Below are 12628 nucleotides of genomic sequence, written 5' to 3' on the forward strand. Positions count from 1 at the left end.
GCACCTAAGCCGGCTGAAAAGTGAATAATCGTTAACGAAAACTTGAATTGCACTACTTCTTACTGGCTATTACATCAACTTAGAAGCTTCTTCTGTGTTCTACTATGGTGCTTTTAGTGTCTCCGCATACCGCACCCTGCGACATAGCTTAGCAGCCGATAAATGTAACCGTTTCAGAGGGAGGACCGGTCAATAAGGCGATCTGGCTGTAAGTCGATTCGATAACAAATGACGAAAACGGAAGGATTTCTCAGGTTTTTACCACGTATGAACAGTTTTCACATTCTCCCGTGCAATTCGGCTGCTAGTCCTCCTTTCATGCAAAATCTTAAGGTCCTAGCTCATGACCAAAGCACCAAAGCCGGCTAAAAAGTCAATAATCGATAACTAAAACTTGAATTGCACTGTTTCTTACTGGCTAATACATGAACTTAGAAACTTCTGCTGTGTTGTACTATGGTGCTTTTAGAGTCTCCGCATACCGCAACACTCGACATAGCTTTGCAGACGATAAATGTAACCGTTTCAGAGAGAAGAGCGGGCAATGTGACGAACTGGCTTTAAGTCGATTTGACAACAAATGACGAAAACGGGCGGATTTCTTAGGTTTTTACTACAAATGAGCACTTTTCACAGTCTCCCGTGCAACGCGGCTGCTAATCCTCCTTTCATGCAAAATCTTAAGGTCCTAGCTTATGCCCAAGGCACGAAAGCCGAATAAAAAGTCAATAATCGATAACTAAAACTTGAATTGTACTACTTCTTACTGTCTATTACAACAACTTAGAAGCTTCTTCTGTGTTCTACTATGCTGCTTTTAGTGTCTCGCCCATACCGCAGCACGCGACATAGCTTTGCAGACGATAAATGTAACTGTTTCAGAGAGAAGAGCCACCAATGAGACGATCTGGCTTTAAGTCGATTCGATAACAAATGACGGAAACGGAGGGAATTCTCAGGTTTTTACTATATATGAACATTTTTCACATTCTCCCGTGCAAAGCGGCTGCTACAGTTCCCTTCATGCAAAATCGTAACGTCCTAGCTCATGTCCAAGGTACCAAAGCCGGCTAAAAAGTCAGTAATCGATAACTAAAACTTGCATTGTACTACTTACTGGCTATTACTTCAACTTAGAAGCTTCCTCTGTGTTCTACTATGGTGCTTTTAGTGTCTCCGCATACCGCAGCATGAGACATAGCTTTGCAGACGATAAATGTAACCGTTTCAGAGAGATGAGCGGCCTAGGAGACGATCTTGGTTAAAGTCTATTCGATAACAAATGCCGATAACGGACGGATTTCTCAAGGTTTTTACTATATATGAACACTTTTCACATTCTCCCGCGCAACGCGGCTGCTAGTGGTCCTTTCATGCAAAGTCTTAAGGTCCTAGATCAAGTCCAACGCAAACAGGAAGGGTAAAAGATCAATAATCGATAACTAAAACTTGAATTGTAATGTTTCTTACTGACTATTACATGAACTTAGAAGCTTCTTCTGAGTTCAGCTGTGGTGCTTTTAGTGTCTTGCGCGTACGGCAGCACGCGACATAGCTTTGCAGACGATAAATGTAACCGTTTCAGACAGAAGAGTGGCCAATGTAACGATCTGGCTTTAAGTCTATTTGATAACAAATGAGGAAAAGGGACGGATATCTCAGGTGTTTACTACATAAGAAAAATATTCAAATTCTCCCATGCAACGCAGCTGCTAGTCGTCCATTTTTGCAATATCGTAAGGTCCTAGCTCCTGTCCAAGATACCAAAGCGGGCTAAAAAGTCAATAATCGATAACTAAAACTTGCATTGTACTACTTATTACTGGCTATTACTTCAACTTAGAAGCTTCTTCTGTGTTCTGCTATGGTGCTTTTAGTGTCTCTGCATACCGCATCACGCGACATAGCTTTCCAGACTATAAATGTAACCGTTTCAGTGAGAAGAGCGACCAATGTGACGATCTGGCTTTAAGTCGATTTGATAACAAATTACGAAACCGAACGGATTTCTAAGGTTTTTACTACAAATGAAGACTTAACATATTCTCCCGTGCAACGCGGCTGCTAGTGCTCCTTTCATGCAAAGTCTTATGGTCTTAGCTTATGTCCAAGGCACCCAGGAAGGGTAAAAGGTCAATAATCGATAACTAAAACTTGAATTGTAATGTTTCTTACTGGCTATTACATGAACTCAGAAGCTTCTTCTGTGTTCAACTATGGTACTTTTAGTGTCTTGCGCATACCGCAGCACGCGTCATAGCCTTTCAGACTATAAATGTAACCGTTTCTGAGGGAAGAGCGGATAATGTGACGATCTAACTTTAAGTCGACTCCATAACAAATGACGAAAACGGCAGGATTTCTCAGGTTTTATCTAGATATGAACACTTTCCTCCCGTGCAACGCGGCTGCTAGTCCTCCTTTCATGCAGAATCGTAAGGTCCTAGCTCATGTACAAGGCACCAAAGCCGGCTGAAAAGTGAATAATCGATAACGAAAACTTGATTTGTACTACTTCTTACTGGCTATTACATGAACTTAGAAGCATCTTGTGTGCTCTACTATGGTGCTTTTAGTGTCTCCGCATACCGCAGCACGCGACATAGCTTTCCAGACGATAAATGTAACCGTTTCAGAGACAAGAGCGGCCAATGTGACGAACTGGCTTAAAGTCGATTTGATAACAAATGACGAAAACGGACGGATTTCTCAGGTTTTTACTTCAAATGAACACTTTTCACATTGTCCCGAGCATCGCGGCTGCTAATCCTCCTTTCATACAAAATCGTAAGGTCCTACCTCATGTCCAAGGCACCAAAAAGCTAAAAATTCAATAATCGATAATTAAAACTTGAATTGTACAACATCTTACTGGCTATTACATAGCAGAATAAAAAGTCAAAAACCAATAACTAAAACTTGATTGTACTACTGCTTACTGGCTGTTACATCAACTTAGAAGGTTCTTCTGTGTTCTACTATGGTGTTTTTAGTGTCTCCGCATACTTTAGCACGCGACATAGCCATGCAGACGATAAATGTAACCGTTTCAGAGACAAGTGCTGCCAATGTAACGATCTGGCTTTAAGTCGATTTGGTAACAAATGACGAAAAGGGACGGATATCTCAGGTGTTTACTACATAAGAACAATTTTCACATTCTCCCATGCACGCAGCTGCTAGTCGTCCATTCTTGCAATATCGTAAGGTCCTAGCTCATGTCCAAGGTACCAATGCGGGCTAAAAAGTCAATAATCGATAACTAAAACTTGGATTGTACTACTTCTTACTGGCTATTACTTCAACTTAGAAGCTTCTTCTGTGTTCTGCTATGGTGCTTTTAGTGTCTCCGCATACCGCATCACGCGACATAGCTTTCCAGACAATAAATGTAACCGTTTTAAGAGAAGAGCGACCAATGTGACGATCTGGCTTTAAGTCGATTTGATAACAAATGACGAAAACAAACGGATTTCTAAGGTTTTTACTACAAATGAACACTTAACACATTCTCCCGTGCAACGCGGCTGCTAGTGCTCCTTTCATGCAAAATCGTAAGGTCCTAGCTCATGTACAAGGCACCAATGCCGGCTAAAAAGTGAATAATCGATAACAAAAAACTTGATTTGTACTACTTCTTACTGGCTATTACATGAACTTAGAAGCATCTTCTGTGTTCTACTATGGTGCTTTTAGTGTCTCCGTATACCGCAGCACGCGACATAGCTTTGCAGACGATAAATGTAACCGCTTCAGAGAGAAGAGCGGCCAATGTAACGTCCTTGCTTTAAGTCGATTCAATAACAAATGACGAAAACGGACGGATTTCTCAGGTTGTTACTACATATGAGCACTTTTCACATTGTCCCGAGCAACGCGACTGCTAATCCTCTTTTCATGCAAAATCGTAAGGTCCTAGCTCATATCCAAGGCACCAAGGAAGGCTAAAAATTCAATAATCGATAATTAAAACTTGAATTGTACTACATCTTACTGGCTATTACATAGCCGAATAAAGAGTCAAAAACCAATAACTAAAACTTCAATTGTACTACCTCTTACTGGCTATTACATCAACTTAGAAGCTTCTTCTGTGTTCTAGTGTAGTGCTTCTAGTGTCTCCGCATACCGCAGCGCGCGACATTGCTTTGCAGACGATAAATGTAACCGTTTCAGAGAGAAGAGCGCCCAATGTATCGATATGGCTTTAAGTCGATTCAATAACAAATGGCGAAAACGGACGGATTTCTCAGGTTTTTACTACATATGAACACTTTTCACATTCTCCCGTGCAAGGCGGCTGCTAGACTTAGCTTCATGTAAAATCTTCAGGTCCTAGCTCATGTCCAAGGCACCAAAGAAGGGTAAAAGGTCAATAATCGATAACTAAAACTTGAATTGCACCGTTTGTTACTGGCTATTACATCAACTTAGGAGCTTCCTCTGTGTTCTACTATGGTGCTTTTAGTGTCTCGCGCATACCGCAGCACGCGACATAGCTTTCCAGACGATAAATGTAACCGTTTCAAAGAGAAGAGCGGCCAATATGACTATCTGGCTATATGTCGGTTCGATAACAAATGACGAAAACGGACGGATTTCTCAGGTTTTTACTACATATGAACACTTTTCACATTCTCTCGTGCAATGCGGCTTCTAGACTTCCCTTCATGCAAAATCCTAAGGTCGTAGCCCATGTCCAAGGCACCAAAGCCGGCTAAAAATCAATAATCGATAACCAAAACTTGAGTTGTACTGCTCCTTAGTGGCTGTTACATCAAATTAAAAGCTTCTTCTGTGTTCTACTATGGTGCTTCCAGTGTCTCCGCATACCGCAGCACGCGACAAAGCTTTGCACATGATATATGTAACCGTTTCAGGTTGAAAACGGCCAATGTGATGATCTGGCATTACGTCGATTCGAAAGCAGATGACGAAAACGGGCGGGTTTCTTAGGTTTTTACTGCACATGAAAACTTTTCACATTCTCCCTTGTTTAATGCCAAATCTTAAGGTAGTAGGTCATTTTACTGGCAAAGCCGGCTAATAAATCAATAATCGATAACTAAAACCTGAATTGTACTGTTTCCTACGGGCTACTTACATAAACCTAGAAGCTTCTTCTATGTTCTACTGTGTTGCTATTAGTGCCTCCGCATACCGCAGCACACAACATAAGTTTGCAGACGATGAAGGTAACCGCTTCACAGAGAAATTTCAAATCCTGTGTCTGTGTCTATTGCCAGCTCATATTGTTTAAAGCAGGTTGCTCTAAATGCCCAGTGGATCTGATTCCCGTGATACCCATTCTAAACAATCTCGGATTGGGAAAGACCAAGCTCAGCTTATACTTATAGTCTGGGAAGTTGACATATCTTAGACAGTAAAATATGATGGTTAAAGATGTCCACTGAGTATTCCCATATACACTGAAGTTAGCTTTGAACAACAAATTATTAATTGGCCACCTACTCTTGACTCAATAGCTACTAAGATCTTTCACTGGTGAAGGAGTTGACGACGTTGTTACGTCCATTAGAGGCTTCTGTAGTTTTCTGAGAATGATGTGATATAATTGTGCCTTGTGATTTTCTGTGGAGTTCCAGAATAAGTTCTACACTGGTGCAGGACATTCATTCCTGCTGTTCTTATTCGAGGCAATCCTGGATTCTGAATCTCAAGCACCAGTGGATTAGAAACAGCAATGCAACCTCTGTCTTCCTGGCTGTCCACTATTTCAAAGTGCTGTGGTTGACAGTCTCTTCTCATTGTGCAGTGCTTGTAGATTATTGTAAATGGATAAACTGCAATATTTAGAACATCTCATTCTAAACTTTCTAAAGAACGAGACTTTTCTGTCGCGACCACTTTTTGTGTGAGGTGATAAATACCAGGAATTTTGTTGCATTTTGAGAACCTAATGGTGACATACATTAGTGTCTGTGTAAATTAATGGAACTGGATTTTTTCTGAGGTCGGCAGTTTTCCGAAGGTCGGCGTTTTCCCACGATATCGTCGTTTTTCCCCGAGGCTGGCGGTTTACCCCGAGGTCGGCGTTTTTCCCCCGAGGTCGGCGTTTTACCCCGACGTCGGCGTTTTTCCCTCGACGTCTGCGTTTTTCCCCGAGGTCGGCGTTTTTTCCCTAGGTCTGCGTTTTTGCACCGAGGTCGGATCGGCGATTTTTTCCCCGAGGTCCAGAAATCTACGAATATATTGAAAATCCAAAGTATTTTCATGTATATCGAACTATACTGATATGTCATGTCATCTTGAAACATATATCCGACCACTAGATATCGGTATTTATCGAGATAGCGATATATTTCGATATATCTATTTATTTCGAGAATCGTTTTCTTAGGGGTACAGATTTATTTCGAGACGTCCAGTTTTTTCCCATTATCGATTTATTTCGGTATATTGACTTATTTCGAGGCACACATTATATCGAGATGTCGATTTATTTCGAGATATCTATCTATACTGAGGAGTCCATTTATTTCGAGGTATCGATTGGTTTCGAAGTACACGTTTACGTCGAGTTATCGATTTATTTTGATATGCCGACGCAATCGGGTTGTCTATATATTTCGAGGTATCGATATATTTCAATGTATCGGTGTACTTCAGATATCAATTAATATCGAGACATCGATATATTTCAAGGAACCTCTATATCTCAAGTAATCCATAAATTTCTAGATATCGTATTTTTAGAGATATCTTTATATTACGAGGTACCATTATATTTCAAGATATCGATATGTTTCTATACCTCGATTTATCTCGAGAGCTCCTTGAGTTTCGAGATATCGTTCTATATGGTAAGCTTAATGCATCTAGATGTCGATATATTTCGGGATATCGAATCATTTCGATGTAGCAGTCTTTTGGAGGTGTCGATTTATTTCGAAGTTTCGATTTTTCTCATTGTGTCGATTTATTTCGAGGTTGCGATTTATTTCGGGGTGGCCTTTTATTTCTAGGTGTTGATTTATTTCGAGGTGTCGATATATTTCGATGTGACGATATATTTCGACGTTACTTGTCGACTGCATCAGCTTAGAACCTATTTCGTACAGAGTGGTGCGACTGCATACCTCAGAAGGCGACATTGATATCCAGACGATGAATGTAAACGTTTCCGAGAGAAAAGCGTCCAATGTGACGAATTGGCACTACGTCATTATGAAAACAAATGACGGAAACGTGAGGTTTCTGCCACTCAAAGTGCTGCCAACTTTCACCCCAACCCCTCCTCACTCTCCCCAGTCGTGGCGATCAGCTGGTGTGATAGAAATGGACACAGGAAAGTAATAACGTTCCATGAAATCCCATTCTAGGGAGGTTCAAGGGTAAATGTTCCAGACGGTTTATTTGCATTAAGACACGCATACTGGACATCTACAATGTCACATCTGCCAGATCGTTTCTATTGTCAGCAGTGGAAAACAAAACAGCGTACTGAAAAAGCCATAGTGAAACGCGGTTTTTGGTAGACGAAATAATAGGAATACTCTAGCCACTGATAATGATGATCTAATGAGAATTCTGGTATTGTTTTGAAAGATGCATTTAAATATGCATTGAACGTAGCTCCAAATTATTTTGAGAATTATAATTGCGGTATGATGAATCTACACTGGAGATTTGGTAATGCAAAACATTTCGATCTGAGAATACTTTACGTGATAGAACGGCATTGACCTTGTGTGTCATTAGGGTAAAGTTAATTTGCCGCCATTAACAAAAAATTTATCCGCCATTAACATAAAATCTATTTTTCAGCGCACTTCAATAAGGACTCACTTCAGATGATTGGACAATTAAAGAGAACTCAAACCGTTATTTTAATAGTATTCGTAGGTCCAATGCAGCATTTACCGTGGACAGTCCCTGAGCCAAGACTGTCAATTTTATGTAGGGAGCACTACTTTAAGAAAGCACTCCGTGTTCAGGCCACAAGTGGCCAATCAGGACCATCCGACCGCCACGTCATTCGCACTGAGGGTGGAGGAGGAGCTGGCTCTCCCACTCGTTGTGGTAGTTTCCTTTGACTTGAGCCGCTACTATTCGGTCGAGTAGTTCCTCAATTGGCATCGCAAGGCTGAGTGCAACCCGAAAAATGGAAACAGCGCATAGCGGATCGGATGGTCACCCATCCAAGTGCCGACCACGCCCGAAAGTGCTAAACTTCAGTGATCTGACGGGAACCGGTGTATCCACTGCGGCAAGGCCGTTGCCCCTCCAACTTTTACATGATATTTTTGATCGTAGATCAGGTCTGATGGCTGGAAAGAATGGACGTTTACCATGTTATGCACATTTATATTTTCACTACGTCGACACAGCTGGTCCAATTTCGACCACAGGTGATGGTAGCCATAATGATGGAGCCAAGCATCCTGTGTACATTAGTTGCACCCATGTGTGTGGGGATCACAGCATTCGTGACATTTAAATTTGTTACTTCTTTGGTACTATATTCGCAATAAATTTTGCAGACAGTATCCGCATATGACGCTGAATGTACCTACAAAATTATATCATTGTACGACACATGTTTCAGGAGATACGTCATAAAAACTCAGGACAAGGCCAGACGCTGCATAGTACGGACGTGGACGCACAGCTGTAAATAAATGCCTGGTCAACACCAAGCTTTTCCGCTAGTCATCTATACAGATAAAAAAATCCCCAATATTGCCCACCAGCGTATTTTTGAAAAACCTTTATTTTGTCATCCATTTTTTTCCTGTAAAAATCGTAAAAGCCGAGCATCATTGTGTTTTTAAAAATCGTTTCCTATTGTCATCTCTTTTTATGTATTTTAAACCATCTATCGGTTGTGTAACCTGTGGCTACAAGTCCATTCCCTTTATGGGGTAATCGAAATAATGAACAACGGAAAAAAGTGTGGGTCAATTTCTTCCTCATTTTTCGGAACTTCTGATAATAGTAAATCGTTGGCCCTTTGAGGGCGTGGTAGGTACATACAAGAGATTAGTGTAAGATTAGAGTTTGGGTTAGATACAGTGCCAGGAGGTTTTGTTTCTATCTGGCTAGCTTCAGAGTACTTCACCATCTACTAAGTGATGCGTTTCATTGGGAATGGTGTGTTCTGTGCTAGGTCTACCCTTACTCCACAATGCTGTTCCCTCGATGCTATTAAAACCAGGATGTTATCAAAATATATGCACAGTGGCAGACTGGAGTCTGCAGAAATATTTCCAGTGGTGGGGAGGGGGGAAGGCGCGTCGGGGCTGGAATGCATGATTCTGAAACTGGCACTCTGTGTACAAATCAGCTGGTCAGTTACGAGGTGCATCAAGCTACAAGACCCTAACTGTATAAGCGCTACAACTGGTCAAAGCTAAGGTTTAGCAGTATTGTGGAGAATTCTTATCTGGAAGAGTATGAGTATACTGTAACGAATAAAAACTCTTTACTCCAGATTCCAAGGATGGTTAGGGGCGACGGGTGAAAGTGCCCTTTTGCCAATCCTCCCCTCCCCACCTCCTCCCCTCCCCCTCCCCTTCCCCCTCGCGGACGCCAATGGCTGGCCCGTTCATTTTGAGAACATCAGAGTTGCAGTAACCTTTCTGAGAAACTGTTCTAGATGTCCTTGCGCGTCAATCTTACCACTCAGAACAGCAGTGGGAATGTCGGTTATCGCTGAAACAACTGGTTTTCGGCTCTTATCAGTTTCCCAGCCTCACTTTAACCTAATTGTTAAAGCCCGTCACAATACCAGTTCTTGTAATAACCGATTTTCAGTCTTTTATTTACATTATTTCCTCTAGTAAACGTAGAAATCAAACAAAGATTAAAAAAATTTTACTTTCTCAGTTTATTGATAAATGGAATCAAAACGTCAAATACATTTATGACGACCTGCAGCCGTCCAGAACGAAATTAGAATTATATTAATACCGTCAGCTGCTCACGGGTGTCGATAAATATCAACGGGGACAGGTGACAATGTGTGCACGTCTGGGACTCGAACCGGGATATCCTGCTTACGTGGCAGGCGCTCTGCCCATCTGAGCCACCGAGGGCACAGACGATAGTGTGACTGCAGGTACTATCTCGCGCACGCCTCCCGCGAGACTCACATTCTCACCTTGCATATGCACACACTACATTCGTAGTGTCCCACACCAACACACTCATTACTCGTGGAACACATTCTTACCAAGTCCCGTAGCAGTTCGGGGAATACTTGTGCATCTTCACAGAAGAAGGTCATGGCTGGTATTGCCAGAACCATATACTTATATGGATATGGACATGTCTTCCACGAGGAATGAGTGTGTTGGAGTGGGACTCTACGACTGTAGTGTATGGACATTCAAGGTGAGAATGTGAGTCTCGCAGGAGGCGTGCGCGAGATAGTCCCTGCAGTCGAACCATACACTGTGCCCTCGGTGGCCTAGACGGATAGAGCGTCTGTCATTTTAGCAAGAGATCCCGGGTTCGAGTCCCGATCGCGGCACACATTTTCACTTGTCCACGTTGATATTTATCAACGCCCTTGAGCAACTGACGGTATTAATATAATTCTAATTTCTTTCAATTAAATAGTCCAATAAAACTTTGTCCGATGTTCGCTGCTTCTCTCAAAATATAGCGAGTGCTTCTATACTACAGAAAACTGCCAGTATTATCCTACTGATTTTAGTTTTTAGAACTCTGATCAAAAATTATATTGAAATCGGTTATCACAGCACTATGCGGGCATTACGTATAGTCCAGCGATAAAGAGTGAAAACTGCGGCAGGAGAACTCTCTTTTTCGTTTTAATTTCTCTGTTAAAGGCTAAAAGCAGATAACGGCATACTACGTAGACACAGGCAGCAGATCACGCACTTTCTATTTTTATCCCGAACTATGAATGATTTGTAAAATTTTAACTTTTTTCCTTGTATGATGTCGCAAGTGACCAAATCGACCATTGTGCTTCACTCGTACTGCATATCGTAAAATACTTCCAGGCTTTCAGATGGTGCCATTCTGTGTTACAACTGACGTTCGACAACAGCGAGAAACTGCGTCCATTCTCGCGAACTGCTTGTATAACAGGCACGCACAGTATTGTCTCGGCAATGTTGGACCAATTCATTTGTTGCTCGTTTCTATCAGCAGTGTTATTAAAGCGGCATACATCACTTTACCCATTTTTTCTGTAATAACGCAGTATTTTAGAACTATGGAAATCTTACGAATAAAAATTACTCGTCTTTTTTAAAAAAGGTTTATTTGAAAACTAAAAATTTTACTACGACAGCTGTGGCTAATTGGTATATCTGTTTTTACGTGGTTATCAGGAAAAAATAAAAAGATACTTGTTATAACCGAGAGCAAACAAATACCGAAAGACATCGGTTATTCAGAACTAAAATACCCATGTTGTTATAACTGATCGGTTTTTCTATCTCTAAACTGCAATGTCGCCACAGAAAAGTGTGTTGTTCCATCAATGTCCATAGCAACTTTGAGATATGTAAGTGTTTATGCGCAATATCGGCAAATGGAAACACGAAGTGGTAATAAGCACCTGAGCGATAGAATTTATTTCACAGTCAGAAAAGTCGAGTGAGAGACAAGACTGAATCACTGTAATAGAAATTATATGGAAAGCTGTGTAAAGGAAAATTTCCAGTTCTTTCGTGGATTCCAAAATTGAAGCCAAGTCCGGGACATCAAGGTGACATAGTCTTATACGGATAGTATTCCATGACTAACGTAATTGGCCCACATACTGTACTGGTATACTGATAATATTACACTACTAAGGTAATTTACCTGAAGTAATTTACAAACATGTAACTATAACATTCGCTACTACTCATTACGCTAATTGACCTTCAGCCATTAAGCGCAAGCGCAGATCTCAGTTATGATACGTGCGCCATCCAAAAATTTATCAAGGTGGTAACTCAACACAACTACAAACGATCATTGTGTGCAAAATAAATAGAACACCTCATAAGAAGAACATGACGGGTTTGAATCATTCCCACCGCAAAGGATGAAATATTCAGGCTTGCACATAAGACCACTTGATAACTAACCAGAAATTCAGATTAATTGTAGCTTCGGTGACAATCGCCTTTTTTACATTTTCCCCGTAAACTAGATAATTATGAAACGTAACAACTACTCTAAAATATCTGCAGCAACGGACTTGCCGCGGAGGTTACATCGGTTCACGTGAGATCACCGAAGTTAAGTGCGTTGTCGGGCGTTGAAGGCAATTGGATGGGTGATCATCCAGTCCGCCATGCGCTCTTGCCATTTTTCGGGGTGCACTAAGCCTCATGATGCCAATCGAGGAGTTACTCGACCCAATAGTAGCGGCTCCGGTCAAAGAAAACCATCATAACGACTGGGAGAACAGTGTGCTGACCCCCGCCACTCCTGTTCGCATCCTCCACGGATGATGACACGGCGGTCGGATGGTCCCGTCCCAGCAGGCCACTCGTGGCCTGAAGACGGAGTGCTTACAAAGCAAACTACTCTCCAGTGGATGGTCGTACTACTGAGACCTTGATTCCTGGCATCAATAACAGATGGCAGCACAAGAGGTTGCCTTACGCCTACTGCCGAATTTTGCGATCTGTCGTAA

Source organism: Schistocerca gregaria, unplaced genomic scaffold (assembly GCF_023897955.1).
Source record: "Schistocerca gregaria isolate iqSchGreg1 unplaced genomic scaffold, iqSchGreg1.2 ptg000251l, whole genome shotgun sequence".
Lineage (NCBI taxonomy): Eukaryota > Metazoa > Arthropoda > Insecta > Orthoptera > Acrididae > Schistocerca > Schistocerca gregaria.